Source organism: Leptonychotes weddellii, chromosome 9, assembly GCF_054177405.1.
Source record: "Leptonychotes weddellii isolate Sample4059 chromosome 9, ASM5417740v2, whole genome shotgun sequence".
NCBI classification, from domain to species: Eukaryota; Metazoa; Chordata; class Mammalia; order Carnivora; family Phocidae; genus Leptonychotes; species Leptonychotes weddellii.
In genome coordinates, this window is record NC_138377.1 from 82,311,054 (window position 1) to 82,336,141 (window position 25,088).

Here is a 25,088-nt window from a genome sequence, read left to right on the forward strand (position 1 = left end):
GGAATGAATGGAAGACCATTGCTGTTCCCTCTCCCCAGAGCCCCGCACAAAAGGCAGCCATTTCATAGGCCACTGTGGAACTGCCTTCTGAGGTATTCCCACTCTCCTCGTCTTCCCCTCCAGGCTACCCATCTGTCCCAGGCCCCTCCTTTGAGCAGCACTTCTGTTTTTTTCTCCCACTCATATTAACCCAGCTTCACCCCTTGGGGTAGAGCTTGAGGCTGGAATGGGAAGATGGGTTGGGGCCAAAACTGTCTGGGAATATAGGGGCTATCGCTGCGACATCATCCCTGGTTGCATGCCCAAGGAAATCACTAGGGTCACTACGCCCTTGAGATGACATCTGCCTGAATTATACCCCTTTTGTGCCTTCGCCTTTTTTACTTTTCTATCAGTTTTTCATGACGAGTTTAAAGCCTCGATGTCATGTCCTTGCATTAGCAAACAAGGGTACAGTACAAGCCCTGCCTTGTGTGCCTCTTTAGTAAAAGTCAAAGTAAAGAGGAAATCTATACCAAAGAGCCTCGAGTTGCTGTTTATAGCTCCCAAAGGGTCGAGGGTAGATATTTCCACTAGTAAAGATTGTTGTCCCCGGCTGGAGTAAGACTTACTATCCTCAGCAGCTTCCAACATCCTGCAGATTGCAAAGACCAGGGTCAGCGCTGAGTGTCGCCCTCCTCGCTGGAACTACAACTCCCAGGATGCCCCGCGACCTGGGAGTGCGCACGCGCGTCCGTGGCGGAGGGGGAACCAGCCGCACCGACAGAGCCGTCGGGTTTGGGCAGCCGCGGGCGAGTGGATCGGGCAACTCCCAAGGAGGCAGACGCAGGCGGACGGGCGGGTGCTGGGAACCGAGGGACAGGCCGTTCCCTCCGGTCTGTGAAGAAGGTCGGCGGCCCCAGCGGGTGCCAGTCAGGTAAGCCCAGCCCGGTGCTTTCCAGGAAGTCCGTCTGCGGGCGCAGGCTGGGAGGCGCACCGGCCATGGTGGCTGAGGAGGGAGAGGTTGCTGCCTTCAGCCGCCGGCCCCGGTCTCCTAACTTACCGGTGTCTCTCGGGGAGCGGGGAGACGTTGGGAACTGCTTGGGGGAGGGGGCGAACGGGCCCGGGTGGGGGTCGTGGGGCGCGCTGGGCGTTGCCCGCGGTGGAGGCGCGCGAACCCTCGGTTGCTGATGAATCACTCGGGGGCCCGGCCTCCCCGGGTTCGGGACCGGCCCCTTCCCTTCCCGCCGGAGCCCACGCCTGCCGAAGCTGTACGAGCTCGCCTGCCTATCCGCCCCTTCCACTCCACCGAGGCGCAGCTGGGAGACGATCCCCTTAAGAAGGTTCTCTCCCCAAGACTCCTTCAAAGGCTTCTGCTAGTTGGAAGTTAGAAAGAGAGGAAAAGGGGGGCGGTGGGGGGGAACCTTAGGTCACACCCTTTTGCGGGCGGGGAGAGGGGGATTAAAATCTGGCTTGTCTTGGATTTGCCGTTTTTGATCTATATCCTCTGCCTTAAAATAAATTCCGGGCTCCTGTGCAGCACAGCTGGATTCAGCTGTGAAGTTTGTGTGTTGATTTGCTTTGAGGACGTGACTGGGTCGTTGTATTTTTGCTTATGAAGTTGGTGTGTTTCCTCTGCAAGCCTGCAATCTAATTACAAACAAATGGGAAACAGCACCTTTTTTTTCTCTCTTTTTTTTTAATGTTTAGTTAAGAATCGCATTTCCAACTTGCCCTTGGCTTCTCTTAAAACCAAAAGTCATCTGGTAATGAACACTGCAGTAAAACTTATCCCAGGAGGTCATACTTGAACAGGAAATAAGCCTGTGGAGATATAATTTAGTTATGTGCGGTCTCCCTTGGTTTGTAACATTTTCATGCAGCTCATTTTTCTTTTTCTGAGAATCCTTCAGATTAATTTTTTGGCAGATTAGGTTGATTAATTGGCCTGTCAAAACAGTATATTAGGCTTAGAAAAATAGTTTAGTCCAGCCTCAGTTTTGCTAGTCTCTTCCTTCTAGTCCTTGGCATCTTTTACCCTACTGCTTCTTTAAGAGTTCCGAAGTCATTATATTTAAAATCCCCTTTCTAACTCATTTCTAGGAAGAAACAAAAAGAGAATTAAAATGTAAGACCCAGTATATTCTAACTCTGTAAGCTTGCTTACTTTCCATCTGGTGAGGATTTCTAGTTTGCTCATCTCTATTTTTTTTAAGTAATCTCTGCACCTCACCTGGGGCTCGAATTCACAACCCAGAGATCAAGAATCTCATGCTCTACCCAGCCAGCCAGGTGCCCAGAGTTTGTTATTAGTGACACCTGGGTGGCTCAGTCAGTTAAGTGTCTGCCTTCGGCTAAGGTCATGGTCCCTGGGTCCTGGGATGAGCCCCCATTCGGGCTCCCTGCTCAGCAGGGAGTCTGCGTCTCCCTCTGCCCCTCCCTCTGCTTATGCTTTCCCTTTCTTAAATCTTTTTTAAACAATTTAAAACAAATAAAATGAGGTTATTAGACCAGATGACCCCAAGATTATTCTAGCCCTAAATATCTCTGATTTTTAAAATTCACTATGTTATTCATTCAGGAAACATTGGCCACATTTGTCATTCTGAGACCTGTGGTAGGCCTGAAGGAACAAAAGTGATTTCCTGAGGATATTACTGTCCCAGTGCTTAATTTCTTTTAATCATATATATATTTTTTAAAGATTTTATTTATTTTTACAGAGAGAGAGAGGCACAGCGAGAGAGGGCACACAAGCAGGGGGAGTGGAAGAGGGAGAAGCAGGCTTCCCGCTGAGCAGGGAGCCTGATGCGGGGCTCGATCCCAGGACCCTGGGACCGCGACCTGAGCCGAAGGCAGACGCTTAACGACTGAGCCACCCAGGCGCCCCTCTTTTAATCATATTTTTGTGACTAATTCTAAAGTTTTGTGGTCTGTCCTCCAGGCCAAATTATTCTGCAGTTAATAACTTCACCTAAAGGTAAATACATATATAAAGTTAAATACGTGCAGGTCACATCCCATTACAATGATCAGTTTCATTCTAATCAGATTTTTCAAGTCTCAGCTACTGGCCTATTTAAATAAAACACAGGGTCAGTACAGTAGAAAGGACTTGAAGGGTGTAGGGTGGTGCTTCTCAGACTTCAACGTGCATAAATGTTGAAGAAGGTCCTTAGAATCTGCATGTCACATAAGGAATGCTGTAGTCTTTCACATTTTAAATATCAAGGAATGAGAGATGTTTGAAGGTGTTTATAATAACCGGTGCTGATTGCTGTGATATTAGATACATAGCAATGGCTTTTCCCAACTCTTAATTTTTAAAAACAGTCCTCTTCATTCCAACAAAAATAATTGCCTTCACAAGTTTTTTCTCTTCTTTCTCCTTTTTGTCTCCTCTCCCCTTCCTTTCTCCTTTCTCTTTGGTTTGTCCTCTCAGCTTTTTTCTCTCATCTTCTTCCACCTTCAACTGTTTTCATTCCCATTAATTCAGTAATTCACTAATTCAACACGTATGTGTTTTGCCCCATCCTGTACAGGGCACTATCTTAGGCTCATGGTGAATACAGATGTATAAAACATGGTTTTTGTCTGGGAGCTTACTCCCTCTTATATTAGGCAAGTGTGCTTGTTTATAGTTCAGAGCACTACTGTAAGAGCCATGTGTAGGGAATAAAAGCCTGCAGTAGGTATTCAGGAGAGAGCTTTTACAGTTGTGGAGGTGCGAAACAATAGAATCATCCTTTTTTCCACTCACCCGTCATCACTGTCTTCCCCACCCCACCCCCAGCCCCCCAGGCTATACTCTCTATACTGTTCTGAGTATGTGACAAATCTACATAGAATATAGTACAATTTTGTAAATTTATTTATTTGGAACCTGGGGTGAGCTGGCTATATGAAAATCAATTAGCAATATCATAGGGAGAGTGAGAGGCTGTGGGGATAAAAACATACCTGGGGTAGAGACCAAAAGAGGGAGAGGAAAAGATGAAGGAAAGAAAGACAAAAAGAAGACCTAGTAAAACAGAAGAAAAGGGCTCCATGGGTTTTCAGATGTCAGTCTGATGTACTAATACATATTACTAATGTAATAAGTCTTGTTATTTAGGCTGTGTTATTTTTTAAAGATCCAGTTAGCTGGCAAACTGTTCATCCTGCTTTTCAATTGTTCTTAAATTTAAATATGTATGGGCTCTGTCTTAATTAAAATCATTGAGAAGGGCATTATTTTCTAGGCTGTCATAGTGGCTAAAGCATTATTGTTCTCCTGTCAGTGACTTTCTTTGAAGACATTTGATTTATATGTCTTATTCTCATTTTTTTTAAAAAAATATGTTATTCTTTTAAGTAATCTCTACACCCAGTGGGGGGCCTGAACCTACAACCCTGAGATCAAGAGTCATGCTCCACCCATTGAGCCAGCCAGGTATCCCCACATATTCTCATTTTTATAGCAGATCCACACAACTATAAATCACAACTATAAAATCATATTGAGAGGAAAAGGCTATAGAGTACAGAAAAGTCTACTGGACTTCTGACAGTCCATTAGGTACATATTGAAATTGTGAAGAATCAAACTAGATTTGCTATTTATGAAAAATTAAACATGAACACATTCTAATATCTATGTAATCCATTAGGTTATTTGCGGTAATGAAGGAATAGAGATGTGAATAATTCAGTGGCAAATAATGAAAGTGTAGGTGTCTATTATGTCATATTCTAGAATTTCATTTGAAACAAAATGATTAACATCTTTTTTTTTTTAATTTGCAATTTCCTTTTTTTTTTTAAGATTTTATTTATTTGACAGAGATAGAGAGCACAAGTAGGCAGAGCAGCATGGAGAGGGAGAGGGAGAAGCAGGCTCCTGGCTAAGCAGTAGAGCCTGATGCGGGGCTTGATCCCAGGACCCTGGGATCATGACCTGAGCCGAAGGCAACCGCTTAAGTGACTGAGCCATCCAGGCACCCCCTGATTAACATATCTTGAAGCAAAGTGCTACTTTGTATTTTTATTGAGGTATAATTAATATTCAATAAACACATGTTAAATGTACAGTTCAAGGAGTTCTAACAACTTTATACACTGTAACTTCTACCAAAATAAGATCAAAAACATTTTTATCACCGTAAAAAGTTCCCTCATGCCCCTTTCTAGTCATTTCCTCACCCACTCTCCTCCACTGGAGGCAACCACTTTCAGCTCCGTATTTCTGACACCATAGATTTGTTTTGCCTAGTCTTGGACTTTACATAAATGGAGTCATACAGTAGTATATGCTTTTTTTGTGTCTGGCTTCTTTCATGTAATATAATGTCTTTGAGATCTGTGTTATATCAGTGGTTGGTACTTTTTTTTTTTTAAAAAGATTTTATTTGAGAGAGAGAGGGCACAAGCAGGGGGAGGGGCAGAGGGAGAGGGACAAGCAGACTCAGCGCAGGGCTTGGCAGGGGGCTCAAGGCTCAGCGGGAGGTTGGGGGGTGGGGCTGGATCCCAGGACCCTGACTGAGATCATGACCTGAGTCAAAGTCAGATGCTTAACAGACTGAGCCACCCAGGCGCCCCAGTTGGTACATTTTTATTGAGGAATAGTATTCCATTGAATGAATATAGTCTAATTTCTTTATCTGTTTTTATCTGTTTTATTTTTGATGGATGTTTGGGTTTTTTCCAGGATTGGGTTATTAGAAATAAAGTTGCTATGAACATTTCCTTTACAAGTCTCTTGTGGGTAGATGTTTTCATTTTTCTTGATAAATACCTAGGAGTGGAATTACTGAGTCATAGGATAGATGTATGTTTAACTTTATTAAAAAACTGCCACACAGTTCTCCAAAGTGGTTTATATGAGTTCCAGTTGCTTCACATTTTTAATGTTGCTGAATTTTAGTGTTGTCTTTTTTATTTTAGCCACATTAGAAGCTGTAAAATGGTACCTCATTATGGTTTTAATTTGTATTTTTTTTTCTAAGATTTTATTTGTCAGAGAAAGAGAGAGAGAGCATGTGCCAGCACAAGCAGAGGGAGAGGGAGAAGCAGGCTCCCCACCAAGCTAGGAGCCCGATGCGGCACTCCATCCCAGGACCCTGGGATCATGACCTGAGCCGAAGGCAGACGCTTAACGACTGAGCCACCCAGGTGTTCCTTAATTTGTATTTTTTTGACAATTAAGGATGTTGAAAGCTTTCCTGTGTAATAATTGGCTTTTGTAAAGTATCTGTTAAAGTTTTTGCCTATTTTTTCACTGGGTGGTTCATCTTTTCATTGTTGTTTGTAGGAGTTCTTTATATATTTGTGAGTACAAAGTCCTTTTCAGATACACAATATTTTTTACCCAGCCTGTGGCTTTTCTATTTATTTTCTTGATGATGTTGTGGTGAGCAGAAATTTTTAATTTTTATCAAGTCCATTTTATCAGTTTTTAACCTTATGGTTAGTGTTTTTTGTGCCTATCGCCAGGGTTGCAAAGATATTTTCCGTTTCTTTCCCAAAGCATTCTTGTTCTAGGTTTTACATTTAGCTCTGTGATCCATCTCAAATTAATTTTTCTGTTAAGATGGGAGATAGGAGTTAGGTTCATTTTCCCTCTATACAGGTATCTAGTTGTTCCAGCAACGTAGCTAAAAAAATTTTGCCTTTCTCTGTTAGATGGACTTGGTATTTTAATTGAAAATCAATAGAGCTGTTTTTTATTCTCATTGTGCTTTTATTTTCAGTTTCTTAAGCATGGGCCCTGTATCTTTAAAAACAAAAGGAAAATACAAAAAACTTTTATGCACTTCTTCCAGACTGCAGCTACCCTGAGATTGATCCAGGGCTGGTTACCTTATATTTTCTGATGCGGGAATGCCAATAATAAATTTGAATTTGAATGGCTTTCCTGTGGGTTGAGGTAATGGAGGCAACCTCAGTTTCAGTAGCAGTTGCATCCTGCCCATAAGCCAGGCTGATACTGGGGAGATAGGAGATTCAAGCCCAGAGAGATCACCTAGGACTCTCTTAGAGCAAACTGTAGAGAGCTTAATATTTTCTTGTTTATTGATTTGGTGAAAATAGATATAAGTATATATAATCCATGTGTTTTAGTTTCCATCTTTCTACTACACTACAGTCCAGTCCTGTCCTTTATGCCACACAATTCCTGAATTTGTCTTGGAACAATTTCTAAGGAGGCATGTTGGTTATTTTTTCTCCCAGATTTTATTGACTGATAACACAATACAGTATGATTTTTTATTTATTTTATTTTTTTAATTTAAAGATTTTTATTTATTCATTCATGAAAGAGAAAGAGAGGGAGAAGCAGGCTCCCAAGGAGCAGGGAGCCCGATGCGGGACTCGATCCCAGGACCCTGGGATCACGACCTGAGCCGAAGGCAGACGCTTAACCATCTGAGCCACCCAGGCGTCCTACAGTATTATTATTATTATTATTTTTTTTAAAAGGATACAGTATTATTTTTTAAAGGGTGTCACCTCAACTGTGAGGTAGGAAAGATGTTGGGATTTGGAGCCAGTGGCCAAGAAAGAATTCTTGAGACATCTTTGGTGCAAAAATGTAGTTTTATTAAAGCACGGGGACAGAACTTGTAGGCAGAAGGAGCTGTACTGGGGTCGTGAGGAGTGGCCCATTATATACTTTCAGGTTGGGAGGGGGTTAGGGATAGCCTAAGTCTCTAAGGAATTTTGGAAGCAAGGTTTCCAGGACCTTGATGGGGCTAGCTATTTTTGGGAAAAGTCATTTATTACTGTTTAATAAACCTTAGTCATGAGACCCTTCAGATTTATATCAGTGGGTTATATGCTTGGGGGATAACTGCCAACATATATCTTGGGGGTTAGAGATAAAGGAAGTTTCCAAAGGAACTTTCATACCCTAATATAGACCCATAGGATTCTGGGGGGTCGGGCTAAGATGCCTTTTGCCCCTAGCAAAGCATTAACATCCAGGCAGCTGAGTTCCTAGAGGAATGTCACTCTGCCTGTCTCAGGCACTTGTCGATGGGCTGCAAGCAGTAAGGAAATTTAGTTTTTCCTTTGCCTTTGTTTCCCACACCAAACTGTGTGGGTTATGGTGTACCTGTTCTTTCTGTTCAGTCACGGAGCAATAGTCAGTAAACACTGTCTCCCACATGTGTGTCATCCTTGTTAGTAAAGCCAAAGCTGGAAACAGAGAAAAGACCAGTTAGGGGACTTATTAGTGGGGAATCTTGAATCCAAAGCTTAAGTAAAGAAGCAAAGTTAATAGTTTCAAAGACAGGTTACCTTTCTATGGAAATACAGGACTGCTCTGGTTTCCTTATTTTCTCTCTTTAATATGTAACAGCTTTATTGAAATTCACACACCATCCAATTCGCCCATTGAAAGAGTACCAGTAAGTGAATTTTAGTATATTCAGAGAGTTGAGCAACTATCATCACAATCCATTTTAGAACATTTTCATCACGCCAAAAAAAGAAGCCCCTTACCCATTAGCAGTTGCTGCCGGTTTTCCCCAGCCTCTCCCATCCCCCACGCCCCAGACAGCCATTAATCTGCTTTCTGTCTCTATGGGTTTGCCTATGCTGGACATTTCAGCAAAATGGAATCATACAGTATATAGTCTTTTGTGGCTGGTTTCTTTTGGCCTTATACCCTTAATAGTTTGAGAATCATTGAAATACAGACAAGCAACTTTCCTTCACAGATGTGCACACTTCTTGACCTGTAAAGATATACACTCCCTCAGGTACATATGCTCAAACACCTACACCTATTCACTAAAGAACACAAACACACCAAGACAAACTTGCCAACTAAGGTACCTGATACATAGAGATAACCCTTTACAAATAAACAGTTTCCTATCAGAGCATATCTAAGCACTAATATCATTACAAGTACATGCAAGTGAATACAGTTCCTGAAGTCGGTGAGAAAAAATGGATGAAAACATGGCAAGCTTGGAGAAAATGAGGGCTCAGGACAGGAATGAAGGAGAGTGTGATGGCAGGTTGAATTTATTTACGTGTATTCTCTGGGTGTTTAAGAAACTTCCTAGAGCTTTTAGTTATTTTAACCAGAAGCAACAGTCTGACATTTATATACTATTTAATATGTATATAGGCATGTAGGTAAGAGTCTTGGAGTTCCTGAGCCTATTGCATAGCAGTCCCTTTGAGCAGGAGGTTATTGTTATTATAAGGTAAGGGATTTCTATATGGAAAACTATAACCAACAAAATATTTTGGTTCCCTGGGTGTGGTGGTATCTTTTGAGTGAAGAGTCATTATGGAATATTTCTTTGATATGTATACAGTGAAAAGAGAGGAGGCCCCTCAAATGTATACATTATAAGTCTGGTGTCTATTCAGGCAGCCCTTACCCTAGGGCAGGTATGGCAAAATTTGAAATAACCCCAAGATTTATTTTTGTTCATGGTGAGTGATTATTAACCCAAGTTAGTATTCTTAAAGAACTCTTTCTTTGTTTACTCTTTAATATTGCCACTGGAGTGTTATACCTGCTTAGTGAGAGTATGGGAGTAGGTGGGAGTGGGATGGTGGTGGGGCAGAATGCTTAATTAAATTGGCAAATATCAATAAATATGTGATTATTTGAAAGTCAAACACATTTTCACTTCTGCAAGGCCTTGTTAGTCATCAGCACACCCTTTACACCTGCCTTTGCTTTTGCCACTTTGTTTGAGCCCCCATTATTACTTCTCTTTGTCAATCTTTTTTTTAATTCAATTAACATATGGTGTATTATTAGTTTCAGAGGTAGAGTTTAGTGATTCATCAGTTGAATTTAACACCCAGTGCTCATAACATCAAGTGCCCTCCTTAATGCCCATCACCCAGTTACCCTATGCCCTGCACCTCCCCTCCAACAGCCCTCAGTTTGTTCTCTATAGTTAAGAATCTCTTATGGTTTGTCTCTGATTTTGTTTTGTTTTATTTTTCCCCTCCCTTCCCTTATGATCCTGTTTTGTTTCTTAAACTCCACATATGAGTGAAATCATATGATAATTGTCTTTCTCTGATTAACTTATTTTGCTTAGCATAGTTCCATCCATGTTGTTGCAAATGGTAAGATTTCTCTCTTTTTTTTTTTTGATGGCTGAGTAATACCCCGTTTGTGCGTGTGTGTCTTTATCTGTTCAACTGTCGATGGATATCTGGGCTCTTTCCATAGTTTGGCTAGTCAAACAATCTTTCTACTCTCCTTTTTTTTTTTTTTTTTTTAAAGATTTTATTTATTCATTTGACAGAGAGATAGCGAGAGCAGGAACACAAGCGGGGCAGCAGGAGAGAGAGAGAAGCAGGCTTCCTGCGGAGCAGGGAACCCGATGCGGGGCTCGATCCCAGGACCCTGGGATCATGACCTGAGCCGAAGGCAGACGCTTAACGACTGAGCCACCCAGGCGCCCCTCTTTCTACTCTCCTAAGACATGGTACTGCATCCCAGGTGAACTCCTGGATATAGTTTGCTCTCCAGAGAGTAGTGCTTGTCACTGCATTCAGCTCCTTAGCCTTCCCTCTTTTCTTTCTGTCTTTTCCCACTGCCATATCCTCTTTTCTTTTTGTCTTTTCCCACTGCTAAAACCTTAGTTCTGACTTAATTCCTTTTGAGTAGGATACCAGGGAAGCCTCTTCAAAGAAATGTTGTTTGAACTGTCCCTGAAAGATGTGAAAGGATTTGAACATGAGAAAAGGGGAAAAGGGATAAGAAACAGTGTGATCTGAGGGTTGGAGGCAGAAAAGCAAGGAACTGTACTACTTTGGCCAGAATACAGGGTGCGTGAATATCACTCCTTCCCTTTTACTTTTCTTCCTCTCCTTTTGCTGGCTCCACTCCCATTTCTTCCCCACCCCTAGCATGTACTTTGATCTCTTTGCTTAGTATAATACTTCTCCTCCTCTCTATGTAGCTAAATCTGTCCTCCCTTGACCACCCACAGTGATCTCTGAACTTTTGTAGCACTATTTACCAGTCCCATTCTTTTATCAGTTAATTTTATTTTGCTTTGATTTTTTTTTTTAAATAGCTTTATGTACATGTCTCATTTTCCCAAATAGAGTGTATTAGCCAAGGTTCTTAGGTCTCGGGGAACACGACCCACTTAAGCTAGCCTTCCAGAAGGTATGGTGGCAGGGCTGGAAATTGTAGTGGATTGTTGTTAAGACAGCTGAGCTCCTTTACAGCTGGGTTCTCAGCCGGACCCAGAGCAGGCACTTGGAAAGCCCCTGTACTCCCCCCTCTGCCTGCAGCTTGCATGGACTCTCTTCAGCTTCCTTTTGTGCCTCTGCTCCATTGTAGGACAGTAATTTGGATTTTTAAGACTGTGCATTATAATATTTACCTGTCTTGATTACTGAGGTTTTTCTGGCGTCCTCTTAAATCAAGGCACGTGCCTTTCTTCCTCACCCTTGCCCCAGCCCTGCTTCATCGTCTCCTTTTTGGACTGGCTTTCTCTTGGCTTTTGCTTTCCCCTTAGCTTTAGCATAAATGTGACTTAAACTTGGTGTGATGCTGCCCCCAGACCCGATGACATGTGATCTCTCAATTTAGGTTTTGTTTCCCAGCTTTCCATATTCCTGGTGAAGAATTGATCTATCCTGCTTGGGGTAGGGATATCCCTTGTACCAAGTATCTGTGAGGGAGGGGGCATTGATGGTTGCTTAGGCTGTGTACTGAACAGGGCCTGGGGTAAGGCTGGGCCCAGACAAGGGGGCTTAGGGTTGGTCATCTCCAAACATGCTTATTTTGGTACCTGTGGGCAGAGGAAAATGACTGTGCCTTTACTTTTTTGTATCTGCACTGCATCTAGCAGATTAACAGCTAAAAAGTAGGTGTGTCTCTTATTTAGTATCTGTTTATTACCATGACTCTCTGACCTTTTGACCATTAGAATTAACCTTGGAGATAACAGACTAATCAGAGCAATATTTATAATATTTAACATAAATTACTAAAATTTGTTTTATCATTTGAATGATTTATAATTTTAGAATAAATTAACTGTTTTTTACTTTTTTAAATTAACTATTTTTTAAACATTTTTGAAATTTATTTCCTAGTTCAGAAAGAAAAGGGAAATAGAGTGTTGATAATCAATTGAATAAAAAGTGATAATAGGATTGACTCTGACCCCTGGCCCAGTTAGGTTATGGTTAAATCAGGTACTCCCATCATTGATCTCAAAGCTTACTGATCCCCCCTTATTTTATTATACACTTATTTAGTTGCAGGCTATTATACACTATTATGTTGCAGGCACTATGATGGTATAATATAAACAATAATATAAAATAATATCTAAAATAATATAAAAGTAAGTGCCTGTCTTCAAAGTGCTCACAGACTATGGAGGAAACATATTACACAACTGATTATAATATGGTGAGATAAATTTTGATAGAACTATGGACAAGGTGGTGACTTGGTACCTCTCTTCTACTATTTTCTTTGTATACATCCATCTCTCATTTTTATGTATTCGTTTTTAGTCTTCATCTCTCTTACCCAATCTCTGCAATTAATTGTATTATATGGATCACAGCATAGTAATCTCATTTACCTAATATGAACTAATGAAGAATTCCTTAAAAATGAACTTTGAGAATAATTAATAATGACTTTATTAGCTGACATTTAGTGAACACTTGCTGTGTGTCAACTATTCTAAGTGATTTATATGTAGTAATTCATCCAGTGAATTAGTATATCAGCCCCATGAGATAGGTACTATTATTATTTTTGTTTTACAGATGAGAAAACAGAGGGACAAAAGATAGTTCACTATATTGTCCAAGGTTACAAATTGAAATCTTTGTGGGAAAATTGAAATCTTTTAAAAATCTATTTTAAATGTCATTTTTTGTAAAAATGTATTATAAAGTTTTTCCTGATCTTTTTTTCTTTTTTAAACATTTTATTTATTTATTTTGACAGAGAGACACAGCGAAAGAGGGAACACAAGCAGGGGGAGTGGGTGAGGGAGAAGCAGGCTCCCCGCTGAGCAGAGAGCCCAATGCGGGGCTGGAGCCCAATGCGGGGCTCGATCCTAGGACCCTGGGATCATGACCTGAGCCAAAGGCAGACGTTTAACGACTGAGCCACCCAGGCACCCCAAGTTTTTCCTGATCTTCTTTCTTCTTCTTTTTCTTTTTCATCATGATAAGTGTACTATTTAATTCCCATCATCCATTTCAACCCATCTCCCCCACCCACAACCCCTCTGGTAACCATCTGTTACCACCAGCATCTTAGAATACAAACCCCACCTGGGAGATTTAATCGTTGCAAATGGCAAGATTCATTCTTTTTTGTGGCTTAATAATACTCCATTGTATACCACATCTTCTTTATCCATTCATCTGTTGATGGACACTTGGACTGCTTCCATATCAGTATTTCTGTATCCTTTGGGTAAATACCTAGTAGTGCAATTGCTGAGTTGTAGGGTAGTTCTATTTTTAACTTTTTAAGGAACCTCCATAGTGTTTTCCACTGTGGCTGCACCAGTTTGCATTCCCACCAACAGTGCAGGAGGGTTCTTTTTTCTCTACATCCTCACCAACACTTGTGTTTCTTGTGTTTTTTTATTTTGGCCATTCTGACAGGTGTGAGGTGATAGCTCATTGTAGTTTTAATTTGCATTTCCCTGATGATGAGTGATGTTGAGCATCTTTTCATGTGTCGGCCATATGTATGTCTTCTTTGGAGAAATGTCCATTCATGTTCTTCTGCCCATTTTTAAATTGGATTATTTGTTAAATTTGGGTGTTGAGTTGTATTAATTCCTTATATATTTTGGGTACTAACCCTTTATTGAATATATCTTTTGCAAGTACCTTCTTCTATTCAGTAGGTTGCCTTTCAGTTTTGTTGATTGTTTCCTTTGCTGTGCAGAAGCTTTTTATTTTGATGTAGCCCCGATAGTTTATTTTTGCTTTTGTTTCCCTTGTCTCTGGAGACATGTCTAGAAAAGTGTTGCTACAGCCCATGTCAAAGAAATTACTTCCTGTGCTCTCTTCAAGGGTTTTAATAGTTTCAGGTCTCACATTTAGGTCTTTAACCCATTTTGAGTTTATTTTTGTGTATGTGAAAGAAAGTAGTCCAGTGTCATTTTTTTGCATGTAGCTGTCCGATATTCCCAACACCATTTGTTGATGACTGATCTTAAATGGGATCCTTCAAACTTAATTTAACCAAGATGATTTGGAGGATATAAAGTTTAGAATACATTGTGTGTAATTGACTTGCCTTCTGAGGTTGTTGACGTTTATAGGCTGTTGGCAATTGCATTAAATTGTTCCACACTTTTGTGTTATTTTATAGTTTGTCCTTCTCTTTTGCCTCCAGCTATGGCTTCTTGTTGCCAGTTGCTGTCACTTCAGTAATTTTCTGTTAATGTGTAGTGTGTTGTAACATAAAAGTAAAACCATGGTAGAAAGTGAGTATTTTATAGAGGCGGGGTGATGTAGTGTGAAAAGCATGGATTTTGGGGTCAGGTTCAAATCTCACATCCACTGTTGAGAAAGAAGTTATATATCCTTGGGCAGGCACTTTATTGTCTGAGCCTCAGTTTCTTCATTTATGAAATGGGGATAGTAATATTTTGCAGAATTAATATGAGGAGATGTATGTGGTAAAGTACCTGGCATATAATAGGTATGCAGATAAAAGTTGATTCCTTTTTTTTTTTTGCCCCCATTATATCAGAATATGGCATCTGGATTCCTTGTTAATTTGAGAAACTCCGGTAAATTAAAGAAATAATGTTTTTAAGATGTAAGATACCATCTTATTCTATCACTTAAGCATTTGCCTTTGGCTCAGGTCATGATCTCCAGGTCCTGGGATCAAGCCCCACATCGGGCTCCTAGCTGGCTGGCTCAACGGGGAGCCTGCTTCTCCCCTTCCCTCTGCCTCTCCCCCTGCTTGTATGCTGTCTCTGTCTCTTTCAAATGAATAAATAAAATCTTTATATATATATATTTTTTCAGTTGGTATTATAATAGTTAATTTGAGAAATATTATCCTGAACTTTTGTCATGGTTCCTCTAAGTAACCTCCTCCTCTTCCCTGCATTAAATTGCCTTTACTTCTGTGTGACTGTCTCGATTCCCCTTGTCTGCTATTATAGGAAAACTGTCCATCAGCCCCTTTTAAAAGAACCTGTGCCAAGGCAAACCTTATGACCCTGAGGGCAGTAACCAAGCTTCTTGGCCAATAGCAATGATTTCTAAGACTTCCCTTCTTTCATCAATTCTGCTTTTTTTTTTTTTTTAAGCTATCATCAGTCTTAAATATTAGTTTTTCTTTTCCTCCCCACTCCCATTTCTCCATTCCCAGAAGCTGTTCCCATTAGCCGTCTGGTCCTCATTATTTCAGTAGTTTTATGTGGTTTGGTTTTTATAGTATGTGTATAAGTATTTTTCAGAGGTTATCTTTTTGTAGTTTTTATTATTTATAGGGAACTCTCCTATCTTAGTATCATGAAAAATTTCAGTTTTTATAACAGGGTTTTTTGCCTTCTGTCTTAAAACCCCAATGAAAACCTGTGATACCCTCTCCTTCCTGGACTGTTGGATGCTTCACCACATGCAGATACTCCAGCTCAAGTCATCGAATCTGTTTTAAACAATTTTATTGAGGCATAATTTACATACCATAAAATTAATCCATTTTAGGTGTACAATTCAATAATACCGAATAACTTTTCCTGTCAAAAACACTTCAGTGCTGTCTTTGGTCTAGAAGATGATAGTCAACTTGCCCTTTTCCCTTTTTTTTTTTTTTAAAAGATTTATTTATTTGAGAGAGCGAGAAAGAGAGAGAGAGAGTACATGAGAGGGGGGAGGGTCAGAGGGAGAAGCAGACTCCCTGCTCAGCAGGGAGCCCGATGCGGACTCGATCCCGGGACTCCAGGATCACGACCTGAGCCAAAGGCAGTCGCTTAACCAACTGAGCCACCCAGGCGCCCGCCCTTTTCCCTTTTTGTTCCCGAGATCACTTACGTGGGATGTGTGGATGTTGCTCCTGGCTGCCATGTGGTTACTTACAAGTATCACGTCTATTGGTTATTGCTTCAGTTATTCATTTTAAATATTATAGTAACTTGTTAAGAATGAGGTTCTCTACACTTGGGACTCAGGGTCAAGGTTGGGGTGGCGGTAGTGCCATTTTCTTGAAGAATGGCTCCTTTTTTGCCTGACTGTTGACTGATGGAACTCATTCTCTCTTAATATTCTCCACCTGAAGAGAATTATACGCTAACTCCAGGATCTGCAATCTCTTTGGTTCTGCAGTCCCCATCTCCCCTTTGAGACATCAAGACACATTATGCATATTGTAGACATGTGCCTTTTCAAACATTATAACTGCTTTTCCATGTTAGTCTGAAAATTAATTTAATGGCTATAGCAAAGCTTGATATGTCCCTAGGCTCCTGAAATTAGAGTAAAACTGGCGGTATCTCTAAAAGTCACAAGTGCGCCGTTTCTCTGAAGGTGTATGAAGTATCTTCACCATATAGGAGTGAGGCATGGTCTGGAGGAGCATGCATTCATACCGGTCAGGGCACCAGACACCTGAATCAATGGCAAATATTGGGGCTAAATGGTATGGTGCACCCTGAGCATTGTTGATCTTCAGAGTAGAAAAGAGACCAAGTAGGGTTGGAAGAGCTAGGAAGACCTCCCTTTGGAGAGGACGGACTTCAGCTAGTGTTTGAAGCGTGTACAGAATTTGGATAGAACAGAGAAGTGAAATTTGAGAATGGGGGTATGGAAGATTGTTGGAAGAGAAGTACACACCACTGTGGGAAACAAATGAGGTAAAGGGGTGTAGTGAACTTATTTATGAGACCCTGGGGAAGCCAGCCAGGTTAGAGCAGAGGATTCCTAGTAATTCTTAGCGAAAGTAGGAAGGTGGAGTTTTATCAAAATTACCTGAGAAACTGTTAAAATACAAACACCTAACAAATCAAAAATTCTAAGCAAAGGAATGAAATGTAAAAGCCCTGTTAAGGGAAGCATAGTCAGGTGACTGTAAGCAAGATCATTAGAGCAGGAAACCAGAGCTTGGCGTTTGCTTGTCCCTGGGAGAGAGGGCTTGGTAAAGCATTGTTTTTACTTCCTCTCTTTATAAGGCTCCAGAAATTTCACTAGGTTTTGGAACTGTTCCTGGGAAGGGGCAGGGCCCAGATACACAAGGCTTTGAAGGCCTGAGCAGAACTTCAGAAGTTGGTTATTTCTCTTGATGTTTCTTTAGGGAGAAGGAAAAAACATCCGTTAAAACTCTCTTAAAATGGTTTTACTATTGGTCGCATAGATGGTTAGGTTTATTTCTTAATTAACATTCTGAAATTCTTTTACTAGGACTCTGATGGCTAATGCTTTTTGTTGTTTTGCTTTTCCACCAAAGTACTTTTGCTGTTCTTGGGTGTAGCATGCATAATTCAAAAGTCAAAGACAGTGTTTGTTACTGTTTTTTCATATACAGCATCACAATGCAACAAGTGATAGTTCTTTAAATTAAAAATAAAATAAATGCATATGAAACATAACTCAAAAGAGACCAGTGACCACTGGTTATATATAGAGAGAGTGACTCTCCCTGTGTCTTTAGCTTTCCAGTTTGTCTTTGGTTCTTGTGAATCTTTCCAGAGTTATTCCCAAGGCACCTATTTTTAAAAGTTGAGTGATCTTAGACTCTTAGATCTGGAAGGATCTTAGGAGTCATTTGTTAACCCTTACATTTTCTTTTCTTTCTTTTTTTTCCTTAAGATTTTATTTATTTGAGAGAGAGAGAGAGTGTGCACAAGCAGGGGGAGGGGCAGAGGGAGAAGCAGACTCCCCACTCAGCAGGGAACCTGCAATACACGGGGCTCGCTCAATTCCAGGACCCCGGGATCATGACCTGAACTGAAGGCAGATGCTTAACTGACTGAGCCACCCAGGCGCCCCAACCCTTACAGTTTCTTGTGCTAAGAGAGAAAAGTGGAGCACATTTGAGGAATGGATATACGTGAATAATGGGGTTGGGTGACCTCTCTAAAATTCCTTAGAATATCACCGTCTGAAACTGAAGTCTTTATGAAGCATGTTTCCCAAAGGTCTCTTTCCTAAATTCCAAATCTATTTTCCTGACCTATTTTGCTTACTCTTAAGTCTTTGGTGATATCTTCCAGTACTGCCCTACTCTTGAGTGTCTTGGTTTTAAAATTTAATAAAAATAGAGACAATAGTTAGATACTTTTAAATTTAAAAAGAGAAAATGAAGTAAAGAACAAGGCAGAAATGAATGTGCTACTTTAGTATTTTTACTGTATTAATAAAATTTATATTTTGCGATTAAATTTTTTTTTGCCTTCATTCCTGTAATTTATGATGTGTTGGGAATACATATTTTCATAAACCATTTCTATTTTATTTCAGGAAAATAGGAAATGATAGAAATTTGCTTTATTTGGTGACTTTTCAGGAAAGCATTGATTAATGTGGTCATTCCACTTTAACTTCTTTTTCTCTATTACACAACATTGGCCCATGTTTGACTTCATTATTTACTTTTTTTGTTGTTTAATCTATCTGTTCTGGTTTTTCAAGTCCCTTTCCTGAAATATTTTACTTTATTGTTTTTGTGCTTATCTAGCATGATTCAGCTTTCATATATTTCCTTCCTATTATAGATTGTTCATCTTGGCAGTGATGAGGGCAAGTTACTATTTTTTTCCAAGGTTGAGTTAAATAGGGTTTCCTTAAGATGATAGACTGTTAGAGCTAGAAGAAACTGGAGGCCCTTGAGCCCAGGGATAAAGTGAACAGGCTTCATCCTTTTGCCACTTCTCATCTGTTGGTAGTGGCTGCTTAAGGACTGAGGCGGAGTCTGTGCTCCCCCGGGAAAAGGCTGTTTGATTTGCAGTGTCTGCTGTGCACGTGGATGAGTCCGTTGTCAGAACTGAGGCCATAATTTAGTTATTCCTCATCTACCCAAGCAAACTGAGAAGTGAAGTGACTTGCCCATAGTCACAGAGCTCTTACGACCAGTTCAGTGCTAGGAGCTAATTGCTAGGTGTTTTCTCCCTAAGAATTCTGGTATTCCTTCTGGATTTTTTATTGTCGTTTTTCCTCCTTGAGTAATAATTGAATTATTTTGGGTACTTAAGTTTGTCACAGTTTGTTGTATCTTCAGAAAAGACTCAGAAGTATTCCTCAGGCAGTCTAAAGATAGAGAGGATTGTTCTTATTCTAGCAGAGAAAAGGGGCTTGAGTTACATAGTCTAGCTAAAATTGAGAATTTTCATTTAAGACTCAAGGCTTTCCCATTAAATTTTTTAAAACTTCATACTGTCTTATGCCCATTATAATCAATTAGACCCACCCTCCCCAAAAAGGAGGGAAAAGTAGAATTTTATTTAGAAAGAATGAATTTTATTTGAAGATCAATGGTTCAAAACAAAATCTGGTCATGAAGGATTAAAACACTAGCAGCATGAGACAGGATAGGAAGATACTTTAAGAACTTTTTATTTTAGACATTTGTCTACTGTAATGCTTGGCATTTTGGTCGAGATTGTGCATTATTTTGCAATTACAAATAACACAATAAACAAAAATAACAGTAGTAACTGTATACTGTGTGTACATTAGTATTTTTTGTTGTTGTTAAAGATTGTATTTATTTGACAGAGAGAGACAAAGTGAGAGAGGGAACACAAGCAGGGGGAGTGGGAGAGGGAGAAGCAGACTCCCTGCTGAGCAGGGAGCCTGATGCGGGGCTCGATCCTAGGACCCCGGGATCATGACCTGAGCCGAAGGCAGACACCCGACGACTGAGCCACCCAGGCGCTCCTGTGTACATTAGTATTTTTTAAAACATTGATTTGGGAACTCTTCATATAAAAAATAATCTCTTTGATGTTTCCCACATCATGTGGGTTTGTTTTGGTGGTTTAAAGTAGTTATGGTAATCCCTTAGAGCACTTTCTCCCATGCTTTACCAAAACCTTACCTTTTTACAGTCTATAGAAGGCTGGGGCAGCTTTCATACAAAATATTTTGATGCCTTATTAGCTGTTAATCAGCAGGGGTGCAGGTATTAGTAACAACCATCATGTATATCTTCATCTAGGCACATTTTGTTGATTTCTCCCAGGATAGTTACCTCATTTGGAAGTATATTTTTCTATATAAACCCATTTTCAGTTTAACAGCGATTTGCTTCTTAATCTTTATTGTGGCACAGTTGTTGATAGATAGCATTGCTAGAGGATAGGGTTCTGCATACCCATGGAAGAAAAGGGGGAGTGGAGAAAGAGAAGAGACATCCCAGTGATGGGGTCTTTTCAGTGTGCCGCTTGGGCTATACTCTGGTGGCGAGGTGGCAGGAGGGTCTGAGGGGGATTCAGATTTACTTTTGCTGTATACCCAATTTTGCTGGTCACCACTTTTGAAAATTGAGAGAGAACAACAGTGTATCAAAAGAAAATTGAAACTATTAAGTATGTACCTACATTTAACATTAAATCTACAATTGATTATTATAGTCTCTGTGCCCTATTTGTACCATTTTTGATTCCTGTGATGTTTTAAATTCCAGTTTGGGAAGCATTTATAAAGTGGGGAGAAAAAAACAAGAATCTGTTCTATAAACTTTCTCAAATTCTTTTCCTCCTGTTCCCATGGTACCTTTCTCTCCCCTTGTCCTACCCTTCCAGTTCAGTATTCCCTCTTCCCCAGGACAGTACATTAAATATAATAGGCACTTCATAAATGTATACAAATATATCTTGATTTGAAGATGCAGCAGTTGGTAAGGTTGAAAAAGGAGAGCTTTTCAGAATGAAGAAATACAAGAATCTGGTCTGAAGCCCAGGAAATTCAGAAGGGATGAAATTGAGGAAAGATGTTACCATTCACCTTTTGTTCACTGCATGAAATTCAGCTTGCTCTCAGCATGATTTCTTTTAGACCTAGCCTAGTTTATTTTAAGATTTTGTATATAGTTCAATGCTTACTAACTTGGTGGATTAAGAAAATTCTTGGTAGAGGAAGAATGAGTCATAGCGACACTTCCCTTTGGGAGAGAAAGAGAAAGAAGGCCCTCACATTGGTCTCTCCATTATATACTTGGAATGGATTCAGCATTTTGATTGATGGCTGAGCACTGTTAAGCTTCCCCCGAGCTACCTCACCTCGTATTTGGTTTTGTCCACAGTATGACTGGTAGAAGGCTCTTTTAGGTTAACCAGCAAAGATAAAGAGCTCTGTAACCTTCTTGCCCCGAGAGACTTGTTCATATATGTAATTGCTATTGTAAGATTTTTTGAATTTGCAACAATTTTTTAAAAAGCTTCAGCATTTCCTAGCCTACCCAATCTGTTAAACCAAAAAGAAGGAGGAGGAGAAGGAGAAGACTGAAAAACATTTGGTTCTGAGAAACCGGGTGTGCTAAGGGTGTGGCTCTTTTGGCATTCGTCAGTGGTGTGCCCAGAGTGGGTTCCTCTCTGACCTTGCCTTGTATCTCTGATGCCACACCACCACCAAGAAGTATAAAAAGAGAGGAGGTGGGCCAGGACTGGGAGCTGGTTTGGCTGCTTTCAGCCAGAGAAGGAAGTGGGGTACATGGGAGCCACAAAGTCTCTCAGTAGTTTTGTTGAGAGGTTGTTCTTGAAGTGGTATGAGTAACCTGTGAAGTATTTTCTTGTAATAGTCACAGAAATTAGGGCGCCTGGGTGGCTCAGTTGGTTGAGCGACTGCCTTCGGCTCAGGTCATGATCCTGGAGTCCCGGGATCGAGTCCCGCATTGGGCTCCCTGCTCGGCAGGGAGTCTGCTTCTCCCTCTGACCCCCCTCCCTCTCATGCTCTCTGTCTCAAATAAATAAATAAAATCTTTAAAAAAAAAAAAAATAGTCACAGAAATTAGCTGGCTGCTTTCTACTTTGGGGATGCCCTAAGTGACCTGCTTGTAATTAAATCTCTTCTTTTTTCTGGCCCTAACAAGTTTTTCCGGTTGCCTTCAGACTTCAGATTTTATTTTCTTTCTTTATGCTTTTGAGATCTGTAGATCTCTTTTTTAAAAATTCGTGATAGCGTCAGTAGCAGTTGCAGGAAAGATGGGGCTACTTACTAATCTCATATGTGGGTTGGTTCATTTCCATGGAATTTTTACACAGAATAATCAGCTACCATTTTCTCAAACTTCTGTGTGCAAAGCAGCTACCTCACTCAGATGTGCCCTCATCTGCATCAACCATAGCATCCCAGGAACTCCACAAAATTATTTACTGTACTGTCTTTTAGGCTTCATTGTATAAAAGATGTAGTGAACAGAAGGATGGATTTAGCATCCAGTTTTTTTTCTCTTTAAAAAATGTCTTATTTGCTATAAAAGTAATACATATTATATATATAACTAAAATAAAATGGTTTTACTTTTTAGAAGGTAAACACTGTGTGCATAGTGCTTTGGATGCAGTGGACCCAAAGGACATGTTTTGGTTATAATTAGTGTTATCTAGAACCATAAGCTCATAAAAAGGAAATGATCTTATGAGACTTTTAAACTCCCTTGCAGTTGAGGAAGCTGCTGCACACTGTCCCTGACAGATATTCATACTCAGCCTCTGCTTTGATAATGCCAGGAATGAATAGATGACTTTCTTTTACTCCAGCCTTCTCCATCAAAGAGAATGTTCCTCAAACCAGCAGAGATGAAACTCAAGCCTAGCATTAAATAAGAGAGCATTTTAGATACTTTAAATGTTAAAATCTCCAGATGGAGTTAACTTACCTAAAAATTGTTTCTGGATTAATTCTGAGGCCAGGTTCAAACAAAAAAGGTAATGTTGATTTGAATTTTTTTTTAACGAAAATTGAAGCAGATACTTATGAAATTATTGGATGGTGAGCTGTAATCCAGTTCAAATGATTAGATGGGTATTTATCTAGAGGGAATATTTTGATCCTAACTATTTATCTACTGTGTATCAACATTGAAATACTTTTATTTAAAATAAACATACGTAATGACTAAAAGTTTCTTCAGCATGAAAGGATAATGAGACTATCAGTCAATAGTCAGTATCTGAAACAAGAAGACAAAGCTAAACAGTACTTAACTATGATAAGGGAAAGCTATGCTGGCTAGGTATAGCCTGAGCAAGGAGACCAATTTTTTATATAGGGTTTTGGGAAAGTGTGGGATTCCGGGACTGGCAAAATTTTCCAAGGCCAAATGACATCATATACAGAAGCACGATTATTTGGGTGAGTCTGTTGATTAGTTGGCACTGAGGAGTGTTTACTGGAGTGAGTCTCTTCCTGATTGGATGACCTTCAGAAGTGAGAAGCTGACGGTGATTGATTGGCTTGCAAAGGCAAATCCTTGGTTTTGGTTTTGGGTTTTTTGATGACTACTTGTTACCATGGCTACAGAAAAATCAGTCTGTTTTGGGAACTTTAATTCTCAACATCAAATACATGCAATTACTTGCACAAAGCAAGTGTATGTTTGATTTTTTTGAGGTATAACTTAGAGTAAAGGAAGAAAATTTTAAGTGGGCAGCTTAATAAATTTTATGCATATGTATATACTTGTGTAACTATCACCCAGTTTAAGGTATAACCCATTTTCATCACCTCAGGATGTTCTCTAATGTCCATACCTAATCAGTAACCCCCAATAGCTATTCTGATTTCCATCCCCATGGATTATTTTTGCCTGTTCTTGCACTTCATATACATAAAAGCATGCAGTATGTATTTCATGTCTAGTTTTTTATATTCCTTTCAACGTAATACATGTTAAGTTTACTCATGTTTTTACACGTCCAGAACTTTATTACTATGACTGTACCACAATTCATTTGTGTATTTTCATGGTAATGGATGTTTGCATCATTTCTAGTTTGGGGATACTATGAATAAAGCTGCATTAAAAACATTTTTGTATATCTTATTAACAAACACTAATATCCCTTGGACATATGAAATTGCTGTGTTATTATGGGACAAGTATGTTTAGTTCTAGTAGATACTGCCAGATTGTTCTCCAAAGTGGTTGAATCCATTTGCATTCCACTAGCAACTTATGAGAGTTTCCTTTGCTTCACGTCCTTGTCAACACTTGGCATTGTCATCATTTTTTAGTTTAGTCATTCTGTGTGTGTGTGTGTGTGTGTGTGCGTGTTTATTTTTAAAAAGGCAGATTTGGGGGACATCTGGCTGGCTCAGGGGAATATGGGACTCTTGATTTTGGGGTCATGAATTTGAGCTCCATATTGGATGTGAAGACTACTTAAATAAATACAACTTTAAAAAAAAAAGGCAAATTTTGAATAACCTAGGCCTAGGAATTTAACATGAAAAACTTAAGAATATGGAGTGAGCCATATTAATCGAGGGTTAAGTTTCCTATTAATGTTTAGTGTAAAAAAGAAAGAAGCATTTCTTGATTTTCTTTCTTTTTTTTAGGGTTTTTTTTTTTTTAAGATTTTATTTATTTGAGAGAGCGCATGAGCGAGCACAAGTGGGGGGAGCGGCAGAGGGAGAGGGAGAAGCAGACTCCCCACTGAGCAGGGGAGCCCCACATGGGGCTCGATTCTGGGACTCCGGGATCATGACCTGAGCCCAAGGCAGACACTCAACTGATTGAGCCACCCAGGCTCCCCTTGATTTTTTTATTTCTTAAATAGCTTCCTAATTTAGGAAGATCTGATCCAGGAAGAACCATCCTAAAACAAAGTTACTGTCATATAAAGTTAAGAGCTAAGAGTTTCAGTAATCTTGGATGACACCAGGTTAACTTTTTTTTTTAAAGATTTTATTTATTTATTTGAGAGAGCATGAACAAGAGAGCACAAGCAGGGAGAGCAGCAGAGGGAGAGGGAGAAGCAGACTCCCCCCTGAGCAGGGAGCCTGATGCGGGGCTCAATCCCAGGAACCTGACTGAGCCACCCACGCACCTGGACTCCAGGTTAACCTATATGGCTTTCGTAAGTTTACTGTTAGCATTGAAATTAATTATATTGGCTATTTTTTATTACTTAGCATGTGCCACAATCTGTTCTCTGTTGAGGATGCAGGAGTGAACAAAACAAAGT

General features: G+C 40.0%; 1 protein-coding gene across 2 annotated transcripts in view; it reads left to right on the top strand.

Annotated features, from left to right (window-relative positions):
- Nucleotides 1-725: 725 nt before the first annotated feature.
- LOC102747567 (tropomodulin-3) overlaps nucleotides 726-25,088 on the top strand; it is a 65,780-nt gene continuing 41,417 nt past the window's right edge. Inside the window, exon 1 of one of the 2 annotated variants that reach the window (XM_081831083.1) lies at nucleotides 726-916. The gene's annotated coding sequence lies outside the window, so the exon portion shown is untranslated. The remainder of the gene's footprint in view (nucleotides 917-25,088) is intronic. The other variant, XM_081831084.1, reaches the window with a different exon arrangement.